This window comes from Chrysemys picta, chromosome 2 (genome assembly GCF_011386835.1).
Source record: "Chrysemys picta bellii isolate R12L10 chromosome 2, ASM1138683v2, whole genome shotgun sequence".
Classification (NCBI taxonomy): domain Eukaryota; kingdom Metazoa; phylum Chordata; order Testudines; family Emydidae; genus Chrysemys; species Chrysemys picta.
In genome coordinates this window covers 284800246-284817157 of record NC_088792.1, presented here as the reverse complement: position 1 = coordinate 284817157, position 16912 = coordinate 284800246, and the positions used below count along the sequence as shown (strand labels likewise).

The window sequence follows — 16912 nt, the reverse complement described above, 5'->3', positions numbered from 1 at the left end:
CAGTCCAGGACGGAGGTGGACTGGCAGAGCTAGGGGAGGGGCTGCAGGCCAGGACGAAGGTGGGCTGGCAGAGCTGGGGGAGGGGCTGCAGGCCAGGACGGAGGTGGGCTGGCAGAGCTGGGGGAGGGGCTGCAGGCCAGGACGGAGGTGGGCTGGCAGACCTGGCGGGGCGGCCAGGAGCAGAAAGGCAGTGAGTACCCAGCCAGGGCTGGAGAGCGCGGGCACAGTTGCAGGGGAGCTGGGCCGTGGAATACCAGGGCAGCGCTGTGGCTGAGGACTGAAGTGCTTTGAGAAGAGCTGTGTGGGGGAGAGGCCGCCCACGCTGTGCCTGGCTCATGCCTGTGTTATGAATCTCACACATCGACGAGCACTAGATTCCCCGGCAGCTCGGTCTGAGGCAGAGAACGAGCCAGAGAACTCGGTGCTGCTTTCACCCGCGCCTGGGCAACAGGGAACATCCAAATTAGAGAAGCGACAAGACCTATCAGAGCCCATCTTGGCCACCCTTCTTGGCATGGCGGGCTGCCCCCTCGCCACAATCTCTACACTTTTCCCCAGATTCAGCTGTACATGGCTTACGGCCTGACCCGAAGCCCGTTGAACTCAATGGGAGTCTTTACATTGACCCCAGTGGGCTTTTTATCAGGCTCTTAAAGCGACAGGATACATCCTTCCCTTGGGAGACTAGTCCACAGCCTGCTTGATAGAACAGTTGCCCTGAGATCCTCTTACAGTTTTCCTTGCTTAATGTTACCCCATCACTCTCTGGATCTCCCTAAGCAGCTGCCCTACCCCACAGTCCTCCCATGTGGTGTGTGTTTTGCTAGTATTAATTCCTAGGACTCCCCAGTCGCTAAGCCTGCTGCATTCCTCCGTGTGATGTGCAAGGACAGGACTTCTGTGCCAGAGAAGGCAGGAAGTATACAGCATTTCTACCAGCCCTACCCATTGCTTCATCTTTCTTTCTTTCTGTTGGATCTGGAGAAGAGATCTAGAGACCGTGCATGCCGCTGTCAACTCAAAACAAGTGGGTATGAAATAAGGGATGGACAAGCCTCTAGGTTAAACGAGCGAATGAATATTAAATGGACTGTAGGAAAATGCAGTGTGTCCCTCTTCTGTTTGGCATTTAATTTCACAGAAAAGATGTTGAAGGATATAGTTCTTTAAATCCTCTCACATAGTAAATTTGAAAAGACAAGTGTATTGAGTGACATACAAATAGAGCCGTGCAAGTACTTTTTTACAGTTTACTTGCAATTCTATAAAATAAAATAAAAATGTTTTGGGTCAAACCAAAAATGAATGTATTTGTAATTTTCAGCTGATTGCCAAGTAACAAAATAATTTCAGGTCAAATTAAATTTGATTTGCCCCAAACCAAGGCACTTTGTTTTGACGTTGAGCTTTGCTGATGTTTTACATTAAAAAAAAAATTAAAGAACATTTCAAAATGAAAAGTTATGAACAAATTGACAAATGGAAACATTCTGTTTTTAAAATGTGAAAACAAAACATTTCAATTGTTCAGAGTTTTTCTTCCATTCTTTTTCTAACCGAAACTATTTGGTGAAATCGACACGAATTTGTGAAATGTGTCGGTGTCGTAGAATCTGCCTTTTTTGCCGAAAAATATTTCAGTTGTACAATGTCACCCAGCTGTACATTCAAACGGGGCTCCAAATGAGAGAAACATAAAAGACAGGGGATGTTCTTCTGTAAATGCACCTGTGATGGGGCATCCACCCCATCCTACCATGGCCACTAAGGGTACGTCTACACAGCAGCTGGGAGCAAGCCTTCCAGCCCAGGTAGACAGAGAAGCACTAGCATGACTTGAGCTAACAAGCTAAAAGTAGTGGTGTGAACGTTGTGGCATGGGCAGCGGTGCTGGCTAGCCACCTGAGATCAAGCCCCCCAGACTCCTGGGTCCAAGCTTGTGTGGTAGCCCAAGCTGCAACACCCACACTGCTATTTTCAGCATGCTAGCTGGAGTGGAGTTAGCATGTGTCTGTCTGCCTGGGCTGGGAGGCACGCTCCTAGCCGCAGTGTAGACATACCCTAAGGGGTTAACAGGCAGGCTATTAAGGGTTTAACAGGAGGCTAGCTGTTTCCTCATCTGTGGCTAATCCCTGGGACGGCGACATCTGAGGATAAGAGGGCTGCAGATCAGAAGAGAAAAGCTGCTGCCAGAGAGACGGAGGGACTGGAACGCAGCGTGGGTGGGCCTGAGTTCTCCTACCATTCCCAGCAAAGGATGGTAAAACCCATTGGAGCAAAGGAGTCAGGGCTCTACGGGGCCTGAGGTTATTGACCCTTCGCTAGGGTCACTAGACTCAGGGCCGGCTCTAGGCACCAGCAAAACAAGCTGGTGCTTGGGGCGGCACATTTTAAGGGGCGGCATGGCCGGCGCCAGAATGCCGCCCCTAAAAATGTGCCCCGGCCGCCCTAGCTCACCTCCGCTGCTGCCGCTCACGCACCACGGCACGCAAAACAGCTGATTCGCGCGCCGCTGCTCCCCCTCCCTCCCAGGCTCTCAAACCTGGGAGGGAGAGGGAGACTCCGAGTGGCCACGGCGCGCGCGCCGCTTCTCCCACTCCCTCTTAGGCTTGAAAGCCTGGGGGGAGGAGGCAGGGCTGGGTATTTGGGGAAGGGGCGGAGCTGAGGCGGGGCCGGGGTGGGGTAAGAAAAAAATGGGAGGAGGGCAGCCCAAATTGTTTCTGCTTGGGGTGGCAAAAATCCTAGAGCCGGCCCTGACTAGACTGCTGGTCTATCAGACTCTATTGTCCCAGAAGAGGAGAGATTATGAACAGCTTGGGCTGGAGTCATAAGAGGATGCCAGCCGGCACCGGGCCAAATGACTCTTGGAGGGGTGCAGGAAAGGGGAGAGTTGCCACAACACCATGCACAGCCATCAGAGGGCGCTGGCTGGCAAAGGCACCCCCGGACAGCACCATACCGGGGATCTTTGGACATAGCCCCTGACCCTCTGCTGGGGGTAGCACAGGGTAACTGGCTCCGATCACAGGCATAGGAGGTTCAGCGTTGCCTCGCACCTTGTGCCACCCATGGCCCTACCAAATTCACGGCCTGTTTTCATAAATGTCACAGTCATCGCATTTTAAAAATGTTGAATTTCACAGTTTCACATATTTAAATCTTAAATTTCACAGTGCTGTAACCAAGCATGAATATGTATTTAAAATTGGCAAAATATAAACATGTCAAGCCCATGATGACTCTCCCCCAAAAGTGACAAATCCCCAATACCGTTCCCCCTTACTTCTGCGCTGCGGCAGTGCAAAAGTAAGGGTGACAATACAATACCCTTATGACCCCTTTTTGGGTTGGGACCCCCAGTTTGAGAAATGCTGCTATAGGATAAAAGTACACAAAAGACCAGATTTTACAGGGGAGACCAGATTTCATGGTTTGTGACATGTTTTTCACGGCTGTGAATTTCATAGGGTCCTATTTATACCGGTCCGAGATAGGGCTAAAACATTACCAGATGGGAATGGTGATGCCGTTTTGAACCCATGTTGCCTTGGTGCAAATGCCTGCACAAGGATATGGATAAATCGGATACAAGTCTCCCGCTTAAAGGGATGGCGTGCTACCATCCATAAATGGTATCAGACGCTGTGAGTGGTTGAGAAAAGAAACGTTAAGCCAGTTGGCAGAGAAACACACGCAAGGAGAAATGACACGCTGTATCTAAATCAGAGATTTCAAAGCCTGGATCCCTCTGCAGTTTGATCTTTAAAATATTAAAACACGCCAGCTGCCAGCTGAAAGGGCTTTGTAATGAGATTATGAAGACGATGGGAATACAACATCAATGCCAATTAAATGGACTAAATTAGGTTCCTTCCTAGCGAACTTGGAACCTGGACTTTATCCCATCCAAGAGGAGACAGAGAAACCCAGCCTATGTCGACAGATGAATTATCCCCAGACTGATTTACGTTATTAGTCTTTGAGGTCTCTTGAAATATTTTATTCCAAACTGACAATCAGACAAAACACAGCTCTTTCATTCCTCATTCGGTATAAAAAGAGGTGACGGATAGCTCAGGTTTTGGCAAAGGGTTATGTTGTCTTTGACTAGATCATTGGAGAGCTCAGTGAGTAACAGAGTTTTCTGTTCACTGGCAATTTTGAAAAGTCAAAACAAAAAATCATTTCAGGTCGGCCTTTTTAAAAAAATATTTTGGCCAATTGAAAAGTGGCGGGGGGGGGGGAATTCATTTTTGGGTCGAATGAAATATTTTGTTTTGACAATATCAAAATGTGCTTTCATTTTTTGAATTTTTAAAAACTCAAGGACATTTTGAAACTAAAAGTTGTTTGAGATGAAAAAATGTAAGTGTTTTTTGGATTTTTGTTCCCCCAAATGAGCAAATGGGCAATAGCAACATGAATTCATAAAACATGCTGGTGTTGCCAAATCTGTGTTTCTCACCGGGGGGAAAAAAAGTTTCTGCTAACAAATTTTGCTGAGAGCTAATCATTGGCTCCAATCCGGCATCGTAGTGGCTGTAGTAGGTCATTGCCATCGGGTGTGTGCCTTGGCTTGGTGTTACAGGAGAGCTGTTAGAACTGTACGTGTGGAGACGGTTAATATAAAGAGTGCCATCTACCTTCAGGAATAGCAGCATTGGTCAGAAGTTAGTAGCTTTTAGGGTGACCAGACAGCAAGTGTGAAAAATTGGGAAGGGGGTGGGGGGGAATAAGTGCCTATATAAGACAAAGCCCCAAATATCAGGACTGTCCCTATAAAATTGGGACATCTGCTCACCCTAGTACAGTGGTCACCAACCGGTAGATCGTGATTGACTGGTCGATTGTGGAGCCTTTGCCAGTCGATCACGGTATCCGGCCCCTAAAAAGCTGGCGATGCAGCTCATGGAAGTGGCCAGCAACACGTCCCTGTGGGAGAGGGGAACAGGGGGTCTCTGTGCGCTGCTCCTGCCTGCGGGTACCGCCCTCGCAGCTCCCATTGGCTGGGAATGGGTAACTGCAGCCAATGGGAGCTGCAGGGGCGGTGCCTGCAGGGAGGGACAGTGCTCGGAGCCACATGCCCCACCCCAGGGGCCACAGGGACATGCTGGCCACTTCTGGGAGCGGCGTGGACCGGGGCAAGCAGGGAGCCTGCCTTAGCACCGCTGCGCTGCCGACTGAGGTAAGCACCGCCTGGCGGACGCCCGCACCCTTAGCCCCTTCCAACACCCTGCCCCACCCCTGAGCATCCTCCCGGAGCCAGCACCCCAAATCCACTCCTGCACCCCAACCCCTTGCCCCAGCCCTAGGCCCCCTTCCAGAGCCCACACCCCGAACCCTCTCCTGCACTCCAACTCCCTGCCCCAACCCAGAGCCCCCTTATGCACCCAAACTGCCTCCCAGAGCATGAACCCCTCACCCTCTCGTGCACCCCAACCCCCTGCCCCAGGCTCAGCCTGGAGCCCACTCCCACACTCCAAACCCCTCGGCCTCAGCCCATAGACCACATTTCCTCCAGCACCCCAACCCCCTGCCCCAGCCTGGTGAAAGTGAGTGAGGGTGCGGGAGAGCCAGTGACAGAGGGAGGGGGGATGGAGTGAGTGGGGTGGGGCCTCGCGGACGGGGAAGGGTGGCTCCTGGGTTGCACTTAAATTCAAAAAGTAATCTTGTGCTTAAAAAGGTTGGAAACCTCTGCCCTAGTAGCTTTGATAAAGTTATTGCTGTTATGCGCTGCTAGTGGCGGCCTGAATCCAGCTCTTAACATTTGGTGCGATTGCTGACAGCCTGAGCAGAGAGGCTGGGGACTCCATAGGCCATGGACACCAAACTCCCCCTCGTGATAGTACTGTAAAGAAACACAGGGCAGCAACATAGTTCTGACACCTTTCCTACGCACCAACTTTGTTCCCAAATGTCAAAGAAAACAGATACACAAGCCCTTTTTCTAGGTCTCTGGAATTTTTCTGTCTCATTCCACTCAGTGGGCCTTTCATTTACTTGGGAAAGTGTTTTAGTGATTCTCTCCATTCTGCTGCGGCTCTTTTCTTTTCTTTTCTTTTCTTTTCTTTTCTTTTCTCAAGTTGATCTGCTTAAGGACACTGAACTCCTGCTTCAGGAAAGAGACTGAAGCTTTTATAAAGGTTGCCCAGCAGGAGAGTTCCTTGCCGCCCCATGCTTCAGACACCGACGTGAACAGATTAACAAAAGTAGACTGCTCAAGAAATGATACAAGCTATTATTTGCCTCCAAAACACGCAACAGACACAGCAAAAATCTTAGGTTTTGGTAGATGGAGAACTTCGCTGGCAGACCAGATCTTTCATGGCAGTTAAAAATGTTAAAGAAAGAATATATTTATGGTTTCAGAGTAGCAGCCGTGTTAGTCTGTATCCGCAAAAAGAACAGGAGTACTTGTGGCACCTTAGAGACTAACAAATTTATTAGAGCATAAGCTTTCGTGGGCTACAGCCCACTTCTTCGGATGCATATAGAGTGCCACAAGTACTCCTGTTCTTTTTGCGGATACAGACTAACACGGCTGCTACTCTGAAACCTTTCATTATGCAAGGCACTGCATTTAGCCGTATGGAGTGGAAATCCATCAACTTCATGAAAAAACTCGTACAGATACAGACAGACATCATCTTCCTTTCCAAATATATTTATGAACAGCCCCGGATGCACTTTCTTTAAGAAAGGTACTGTATTCTACGAACCTCTAGTGAAACTTAGTAGACTAGTCCAACAGTCCTTTCCCAAATCCAGTAACATCCCAGAATGTCTTGCTGCCTTACTAAACCCACAATGCACCATACGGTTCCCATGATAAGTATAATATTGGTATTTTGTCTCTTTACCCAGCTTCAGATGGTCAAAAATATGATTCTAGTTTTAGGCTCTGAAGCCTACGCGTGGCCTCATTTTCAAAAGAGTGGCTCCCACCGAAATTCCTAAATATGGATTTAGGAGCTTTCCCTTAAGCACACGTTTCTGAAGAATGAGGGCAACCAACCGTGCAAAGGGTTGGAAGAGAACAAAATGTCTGAGGAGAGAGTGTGAATAAAAGCAGCAGAGAGGTGAGTATTTGTGTGAAAGAAAAACAATCTAATGGAAAAAAAAGCCAGGCAGCATGTCATTTGGTATAAGCAACGCACATGTCCCTTGCCAGGGAAGAGGCAGAGCAGGGAAGGGAAGTAAAACATTCCCAAACTCTGCCTAGTTTTGCAATCATAGAATCATAGAATGTCAGAGTTGGAAGGGACCTCAAGAGGTCATCTAGTCCAACCCCCTGCTCAAAGCAGGACCAATTCCCAGCTAAATCATCCCAGCCAGGGCTTTGTCAAGCCGGGCCTTAAAAACCTCCAAGGAAGGAGACTCCACCACCTCCACCAATGCCCCCAAACGCCAGGTCTATACAAAGCTGCAGACATTCAAGGAGATGCCAGAAAATCATACATACTAAAGAAGAGGAATAAAATAGTATTGACAGAATCCACAGTGATAGGTGTCAAACTGTCTGGAGTGGCTCACAAATGTGAATCCCGGCCTCAGGACAGACTGTTATAACCCAGGGCACAAACCCCAAACGGGTTGTGAGTTCTGCACTTAGATTTCACCAACCAAGCACCAAGTGTGAACTCCTCAGGTGCTATATCAGCCTTAATATGGAGTCACAGACAGTCCCCTTGGGAATGCCGATCACCCAGGCTAGCTTGTCACCCGGGCCAGCCTGCCTTTGTGATAGATGGCCCCTTACACCAAAATTCACAACAATATTCAGGTTATGCCCCGTCCCAAAGGACCAGTCACTTACCCCAGGTCAATTGTATCTCGGATCTCTCACCAAGGACAACGCTTGTAGCCAATCTTACAATAAACTAATTGAAGATGTATTAACTAAGAAAAAGAAATGAGAGTTATTTACGAGTTTAAACAGGTAAACACACACACGCAGCTTTGTCCACTAGGATCAAGTGGGCAGCACGGCTCTCCTGCGTCGTGTGAATGAGTGACAGTCTTAGGTTCCAGAAGGTGATGGAAGCTGTTGTAATATGCAAGTTCTGTGGGTGTGTCTGCACTGCAATCAGACACCCGCGGTTGGCCCGTGCCAGCTGACTTGGGTTCACAAGAATGTTTCATTGCTGGGTAGACTTCTGGGTTCAGGCTGCAACCCGAGCTCTGGGACCCTTCCACCTCGCAGGGTCCCAGACCCCGGGCTTGGAAGTCCACCCTGCAATGAAGGAGCCCCACAGCCAGACCCCCGCATGCCTGAGTCAGCTGGCATGGGCCAGCACGGGTTATTAATTGACATACCCAATACGTCCTTTAGCACTAACTCGAGCTAAGCACCTTGGGGATCCCTTGCTTATGCTTAGAAACGTTGCCATCCCCAAATTCCAAGCAGCGTAGTAACACAGCTCCTTCTGGTCAGGGATTTTCATTCCTTTCCCCCAGAGATCAAACTGATGAGACAAGTGTTTGCACCTGTCTCCTCTTCCTGGGTGTGGTCAGGGCCGGCTCCAGGCACCAGCTTAACAAGCAGGTGCTTGGGGCGGCCACGGGAGAGGGGCGGCAGGTCCCTCACTCCCTCTAGGAGCGAAGGACCTGCCGCTGAACTGCCGCCGCCGATCGCGGCTTTTTTTTTTTTTTGCTTGGGGCGGCAGAAATGCTGGAGCCGGCCCTGGGTGTGGTGGGGCGGGGTAGGAAATCAGTGAAATCGTTGTCCTTTGATGTTTCACAATGACTCATTTGCGTTCAATGGGCCTTCAAGACCAGCACTTACATTGATGAATGCAGCTTTCCTGTCTGGTGAATTACACAATTTCAAAAGAGCTTTAAAACGCAAATGCTCTACATAACTTTATACTGTGGGCTATAGAAGCTGTAAGTGAGATCAAGGCAGGCAACATCCTCCAAGCATTTCATCAGCTCTAAACACTGTACCTATTCTGATCAATGTAACACCTAGTTGAACAATGCTAACACACAGGGGAACCGGGCTGGTTTCCAGCTGTGCATTTGTCACTGTTCCGTGAGGCCTAGGGGGCCTTGGCATGAGCTGGCACCTGGTCTGCCAGCGTCACAATAGGGATCAGGATTAAAGAATAACGAGGATAATTGCTTGGACACTAACAGTAGCTCGATGTATAAATGGATTCTGTTACTTTACAATGGTGATTCATGCTGTCATGCACAGGGATGCAGCAGCTGCCAGATTAGATGCAGGGGAGAATTTTTCCTTCCACTGCAGATTAGCAGGGATTTTGGGGGGCTGATGGGGTAGCAAGGAGACCTTCTTCTGAAGCACTTAGTAAAGGTTGTCCACTAGGCTCAAGTGGGCAGGACGCATCGTGTGATTGAAGGCTGCGCAAAACGCTTTGGGTGTTTTTGGTTTCATCATATCATCCTCTCCTTCTATGTTCCTAAAGACCTAACTGAGTTGCATGATTGTTTTTCTTTAAAGTACCGGGACAGGCTCCAGCTGCCCAGCGGGAAAGAGCTAGAAAGAAAAGAACAACAAAGGAAGACAACGGAGATGCTTCGGTGAGATAATTTTAGCTGCTCTAAACGGCACAGGCAACGTGCAAACATATTGGCGAGAAAAGAGAGGGAAGAAAAAGGGAACAAAGTCTGTGCTGTGCACCGGATGCCCCAAATATGGAGAAAAAGAGGCACTTTGTCATGGTTTGAAGCAGATTGAGAGCTGGTGTTGGCAGGGGTAGTGCTGCTGACTGTCGAGGGAGTTTCACTCTCTTGAATCAAGTCTGAATGTGACCCTGGCTACAGCCTGTGGGGGATCCTGTACTGTGACAGGTTCCAGTGCATTGAGCTGAAGCTCAGTCCAACATCTGGTACCATGGTACACCCCAGCACAGAATATCAGGGTTGAAAGGGACCTCAAGAGGTCATCTAGTCCAACCCCCCTGCTCAAAGCAGGACCAAGCCCCAGACAGATTTTTGCCCCTGAACCATAAATGGCCCCCTTAAGGATTGAACCCACAACCCCAGGTTTAGCAAGCCAATGCGCAAACCACTGAGCTATCCCTCCCCCCTGCCTTGGGATACCCTAGCAGCCAAAGCCATGGTATGCCCCAACATTCTGCACCTTGGCATGCCCTTGCATCCTGCACCTTGGCACAACCCCGGTACCCTGACTCAGGGCACGCTGCAGCATCCTGTGGCATGCCCCCGCTCTCTGCGCCGGGACAGGCCCCAGCGCCCTGTACTGTGACCCACCCTAGCACTCTGCCCCCTGCCAGCCCGCCTAGGCAGGTTTAGGGAGGAGGATTTGGCGCCATTGGCGGAAGGGAAACAAATCCAGAGCTGGTGGGTGTGTTTGTGTGGAGAGGGGGCAGTGGATGGTGGTTTCCTGATACATGGAGGTCGGGGAACATGCTGAGGCTGAGAGAAAGGGGGAGATGCCTGATCTCCGGGGGAGCTCCAGTCCATCTATCCAGAGCTCTCAATCTCGTACCGCACACAGCACTGGCACCTTGGCAATGAATGTCGCACCAGTGTCTCCGTCAGACCCTGGTTGGGTTAGCCCTCCGCCCATGTCACAGGGCACCCGGCGCCAGCCAGTCCGGCAGCGCTGAATGAACTGCCCTTAACCCCAGTGAGCGCCACACTCCAGCGAAGGCACTGAGCCTGCTTCACGTGCCAGTCATACACGTTAACGTTTTTAGAAGGTCTCTTTCTATAAGTCTATAATATAGAACTAAACTATTGTAGTATGTAAAGTAAATAAGGTTTTTAAAATGTTTAAGAAGCTTCATTTAAAATTAAATTAAAATGCAGAGCCCCCCTGGACAGGTGGCCAGAACCCAGTGCCACTGAAAATCAGCTCGCGTGCCGCCTTCGGCATGCGTGCCATAGGTTGCGTACCCCTGGGCTAGGGACACCATCCCTGCCCATCCTGGCTAATAGGCATTCATCCTCCATGAATCTATCTAGTGCTTTTTGAACCCTGTTATAGTCTTAAGGTGCTGTGTAGACATGATCCTGCAAACCCGTCCTCGCGTGAGTTATTAATGATGTCAGTGGGGCTGCCCTCTTCACTAAGGATGGGCTGCCCACAATGCCAAGACCCCCGCCCTCAGGAGCTTACGAATTTACAGCACTGGGAGGCGCCGGCAGGGTGCCCGGGGTCTTCCGCCCCTGGTGATTTGCTAGGGATTGGGGATACTGAGTACCTGGCTGGCCGGGGCTCTGAGCTACAGACCAAGAGGCAGAGTGGAGGGAAGTGACACAGCCCAGACAACAGCGGGTTCAGGCTGGCCCGAGTCCTGGGTGTGGGGCTGGTATATGCTTTCCCCTGGGGGTACGTAACGACCTCAGCTTGCTGTTAGGATGTCTCAGAATCTCCCCTTCTCATGCTGTTCCCATCCCTATCGCTCTCCGTTCAATTCGAGGAGACTTTCTGGGCATGACGGGTGTTGCCAAGCGTGACAGAGACCGGCCAGCTGTCTGTCGGGGCAGGGGGAGCATGGTCCACCCAGGCCAGGGGCTCTGATTTCTCAGCAGTGTCCAGCGGGAGGTGGCTACACAGCACGATGGCATCTCCGCCCCCTCTCCCCATGGCTCTGAGGCATTCCTCCTCTCACCTCTGACTGTCTCAGGGTGTCTCACTGCTTTCCAGAGCAGGGGAAGCATGTGGAGGTGGGGGTGTTTGCATGGAATGACAGCATGTACAGGAGTCTGGGAGTCAAGGAGATGGCTCTCTCTACACCTGTCACACACGCTCAGCCCACGCGTCTACCCCTCCCACGCCTCGCTCCCCCCTTCCCTGTCATCCTCTCGCTCCCCCTCCTGCCTCTCAGTCTCTCCCCGGCTTTGAGCCTCGCTAAGGCAGGGAGCAGATACAGACCAGACCAACTTGGTTCTCCAGGGCGTTCGAAGCAGGTGCTGGGGAAAACATGACAGAAAAAAGGGAGGTGGGGTGGGAAACCCAGATATCCTCCCCCCGAGGCACCTTTGCTTTGTAAGGTCAAGTGGTGACACAGGCTATTCTGGGTGAAATGGAGGAAGACACCCGTGAGCAGCAAAAGATCCTTGCCGAAGACCTGATGCCTCTGGAATTATTTGGGTCCTGGTAGCGCTGAGATCAGGGCCTCGCAGGTGCTGTATGGACCCATAGCTGTCCACACCTGCCCCAAGCAGCCAACAGGCAAAGGGAGGCCTGGTTATCCCCACTTCCCAGATGAAGCCCAGAGAGATCCAATGATCTGCTCGGGGTCACGCAGGGCAGTTGCGGTGCAGCAGGGACCTGCCCCCAGGCTGACTCATTCTCTCTTACCTACAAGTCTATCGTTCGGAGGAGCGCGGCTCACACCCCCTCCACACGCACAGCCCCTGGTGTGGGCATTTCCTCGGAGCAAGGCTCTCCCTCAGCCCCTGGCTGGGTTCAGGAGCGAGCTGTTGAATTGTATGGCATTGTGAAGGCTGCCTCTCACTGGCCATGGTGCAGCGCTGCACTACCCCGGCGGGCCCAGCAGGAGGCGCTGTGCTTCAGGGACGCATAACCCCCTTTGGGGAGAGCAGGCAATGGAGGAGAAGGGGGGGGGAGCTTGCTTTCCCCCCTCCCCTTGCACATACACACATTCACAATCTGGCCCTTGGTGAATTTAGTGCTGGTGAAAGGAGTTTAGCGGCTTTGGGTCAGGATCGAGCCCTGTCAGCCACGCCTGAGGACGAGCCTCGAGGCAGATTGGCTTGCGGTAGGACAGCCTGCATGGCTGAAGTGAGGCTCCGATGCCTGACTTTTTCCTAGCCTCGTTGTTGCCCTCCTCTAGTCCGTTCCTGCCTGTTCCCCTGCTCGCTTCCTGGCTCTTGGCTCTGACTTCTGGTTCCTGACTGCTGTGGCTCCAACCATTAGGTCTGACCACCCACACCCCGGTCCTGACACACTGGAGGCTAAAGGTTTGTAGCAGGGGCAGGGTGAATTTCCCATGCACAGAACCCCTGCCAAATATACACGATCTTTAGGAATTCTTTGTCATTATTAAATGTGTAGCAGCCATTACCTGAGACGTTCCCACCCCTACGGGTGAGTGAGGAGTCAGGACCTATACAGTCTCTGGTCTCTGCCAGTTGTAATATTATTAAAAGCAACCAGATGGTTCTGTTAAAAACATAAGAATGGCCAGACTGGGTCAGACCAAAGGTCCATCTAGCCCAGTATCCTGTCTGCGGACAGTGGCCAATGCCAGGTGCTCCAGAGGGAATGAACAGAACAGGTAACCATCAAGTGATCCATCCCCTGTCGCCCATTCCCAGTTTCTGGCAAACAGAGGCTAGGGACACCATTCCTGCCCATCCTGGCTAATAGCCATTGATGGACCTATTCTCCATGAATTTATCTAGTTCTTTTTTGAACCTTGTTCTAGTCTTGGCCTTCACAACATCCTGTGGCAAAGAGTTCCACAGGTTGACTGTGCGTTGTGTGAAGAAATACTTCTTTTTGTTTGTTTTAAACCTGCTGCCTATTAATTTCATTTGTTGGCCCTTAGTTCTTGTGTTCTGAGAAGGAGTAAATAACACTTCCCTATTTACTTTCTCCACACCAGTCATGATTTTATAGACCTCTATCATATCCCCCCATAGTCATCTCTTTTCCAAGCTGAAAAGAGTTACAGGTGATTTTACAAGTTTAACTGAACGTATAGGCCGTTAGATCTTGGAGACACGCTTTGCTGTTAGTTGAGATGCAGGTTTTTTTAGAAACTGACCATACCACTGGAAGTTTGTTCTCCCTGCATGTGAGTCTCTCTGACTGAATCAATTATTAGGCACAAAGCTGCTGCCTATATGGTATACACACACAAGAGAAATGTCACAGGGTGTCACATCGCACCAACAAGGGGTCCAATTATTGCCACCTCCAGGCTTGCAAAATTATAAGACAGATCTGTAAAATTAGGTTGTGACGTCGCAGACTATATGGTTTTATAAAAATATGCTAATGAGTGAATATAATGTAACTGGAATTTGCTTCATGCAAAAGGTCTCTTGTAAGGTATCATTACAAAGCTTATAATCTACTGAGTGTGATCATCCTCTTTGTATAAATGTACCACTCTTGGATCTAAAACTAGAAATATGAAATATAACTCTAAGGGCCTATTGTAATTATGTAAAGTGTGGGCCATTAATGGTGGTTTGGAATCTTGATGACTCCCATTGTCTGCAGATGGCTGTATTTACCTGTAAGTCTTCCTGTATATGTGTGTGCTGGCAAGTGGGCAATGAAGTCTTGCAGTGACATGTGATCATGTCACCTGAACTGGAATCCATCTTTAACCTGGTGTCTTTCCATTGAAAAGGAAGGGTGGGAACCCAGAGAGGGACAAAGGATTCCTGCCTTATGCAAAAGATATATAAAGGGGTGGAAGAGAACAAAGGGGAGAGGAGCCATCATGAAGAATCCCCTAGCTACCACCTAAGCTGGAACAAGAGCTGTACCAGGGGAAAGAATTGTGCCCAGGCCTGGAAGGTGTCCAGTCTGAGAAAAAGCTTACTGAAGCATCTCTGAGGGTGAGATTATCTGTATTCAGTTTGATTAGACATAGATTTGAGCATTTTATTTTATTTTGCTCGGTGACTTTGTTCTGTCTGTTACTACTTGGAACCACTTAAATCCTACTGTCTGTATTTAATAAAATCACTTTTTACTTATTAATTAACTCAGAGCAAACAGCTGTGCATATCTCTCTATCAGTGTTATAGAGGGTGAACAATTTATGAGTTTACCCTGTATAAGCTTTATACAGGGTAAAACGGATTTATTTGGGTTTGGACCCCATTGGGAGTTGGGCATCTGAGTGCTAAAGACAAGCACACTTCTGTGAGCTGTTTTCAGGTAAACTTGCAGCTTTGGAGCAAGTCATTCAGACCCTGGATCTGTGTCTGGAGCCAGACGGGAGTGTCTGGCTCAGCAAGACAGGGTGCTGGAGTCCTGAGCTGGCACGGAAAGCAGGGGTAGAAGTAGTCTTGGCACATTGGGTGGCAGCTCCCAGAGGGTTTCTGTGATCTAACCCATCACACAGGTAATTACAAGTCAAGAGGGTTTTTAATTGCATTTTTCCTGCCTTCCAGAATTGCCAGACTAGATCAGACCATAGTCCATCCACTTTGTATCCTGTCTCTGATGGAGGCCAGCACCAGGTGTTTCAGGCGCTGGTGCCAGAACCCCACAGTAGGCAGATGTGGGAGAAGCCGCTGCCCACATTAGATCTCAACCTCACCTATCAGTCTCCTGACCCAGAGCTGTCGCTGCCTTCTGCTTTCTCTTGTCCCCCCCCCCAGTCACCTTCCTGCTCTTAACCAGGCCAGATTCGCCTCTCATTTACAGTGCGATAAGTCCAAAAGTAACATCACGGAAGTCAGTGGAGTTACACTGGTGTAAAACCAGGCTAAGAAAGCTCAGAATCAGGCCTCCTGACCACAGGAAGTAACCTTTCCCTTCCTCTCCATCAGCCATGGCACGGGTTCCCCAGAGCACCCTGGAACCAGCTACTCAACTGCTAGCCTCAGCAAACAGAAGGTGGCTGCATGCATTTAATCAAGCCGAACCTCCCACTGGCTGGAGCAGGTTAGTGGATGAAAGCCAGGAGCAGCACTGATCAGAGAAGGAAGCAATCACGCTGTGGGTTAGTCTGTGCAGAGAGGCAGCAGAAAGCAAAACAGGGGAAATAAACAAACCTCAGCACCCGCCGTGGGCTAGTCTGTGCTGCAGTGAAGGCAGTTGGCGGGGGATTGATACCGGTCGGAATGCAGCCTGGTGGGCTGGAATGAAGGTTTAGCCAACACAAGAGGCTTGGTAAATTAATGCAGCCCATTTAATTAGCGGAGTGGGGAGCTCCCTAGGCTGGGCCTTAGGGCCGGTTCTAGTCTTAGCTCTTGGGCCAGTGCCTCCATTTTTCCTTCTGTACAATGGGGCCAGTAGTAATACTGACCTCCCGGTGAAGTGTTTTGAGATCTGCTGAGCAAGAGCTGGGTATTGTTGTTATTATTATTACCCTGGGAAGCTCTTATTTCCCCTTGTCCCCCTTTTCACTGAACCTGGGTCTCCTGGCAAAGAGGGGTGCACAGCAAAATGTAAAGGCCACAGCTGGAAATCAGAGACAAGAACCAGTGGCCAGATTGTCAGCTGGTGTAGCTCCGTTAACCTCAGCGCACACTGGCTGAGGGTCAGACCGCGAGTTTTCTAATATGCTACAGGCACTGACTGAGGCCTCACATTTAAGCCTGACGTGAGAGAGTGTAAGCGAAAGAGCAAATTGATCCCCGTCTCTCACAGTTCAAAGGCAGGCTCTATTGGTAGGAGTGTTCTGGTGATTATGGTTACCGGGGATTTCAATCTTGTAGTGTTCAAAACTCAGACTCCCAAATTCATGACATTACCGTAAAAATCAGAAAGGTTGGGCTATTTTTATTCGCCGTCTGTTCTTTTTTAACCATTAAGGTTTCCACGTTCCAGCTTTTCTCCCCAGTCACGAAGGGCCAGAGTCTTACTTTTTTTTTTTTAGTGTAAGCTGAGATTCTCGTGTCATCACATGACTCCAGGGGCTGGTGCTTTAAGAAAAAACATCGACCATCACAAGACAAGTGAAGTCTGGCAACACTGATATCTCCAACAGTGTTCAGGAAAACTTTTCTAGTAACCTAGGAGCTTCCAAAGCCAAAGTCAAGCAACCCCACATTGCTGGATGAATAGGACTGGGGTATTATCCAGACCAGTTACAGACCACCGCAGCTACGCAGTGTGCAGAGTGCAGGTGGCTGTAAGTTCGCCTGTACATGACCCTGATCCTGCTGTGGCTCTGTGCAGGCCAGTGCCCCTGAGTTGGCGGCAGCTCCAAGCACCAGCACTCCAAGCGCGTGTGGGGCGGCAAGCCCCGGGGGGCGGTGT

At 50.0% G+C, this 16912-nt stretch overlaps 1 long non-coding RNA gene across 1 annotated transcript in view; it reads right to left on the bottom strand.

The window, feature by feature from the left end:
- Positions 1–16912, bottom strand: part of LOC101950592 (uncharacterized) — a 61718-nt gene that overhangs the window by 18583 nt on the left and 26223 nt on the right. The window contains exon 2 of the long non-coding RNA XR_508369.4: positions 7817–7899. This is a non-coding gene — a long non-coding RNA (uncharacterized LOC101950592). The remainder of the gene's footprint in view (positions 1–7816; positions 7900–16912) is intronic.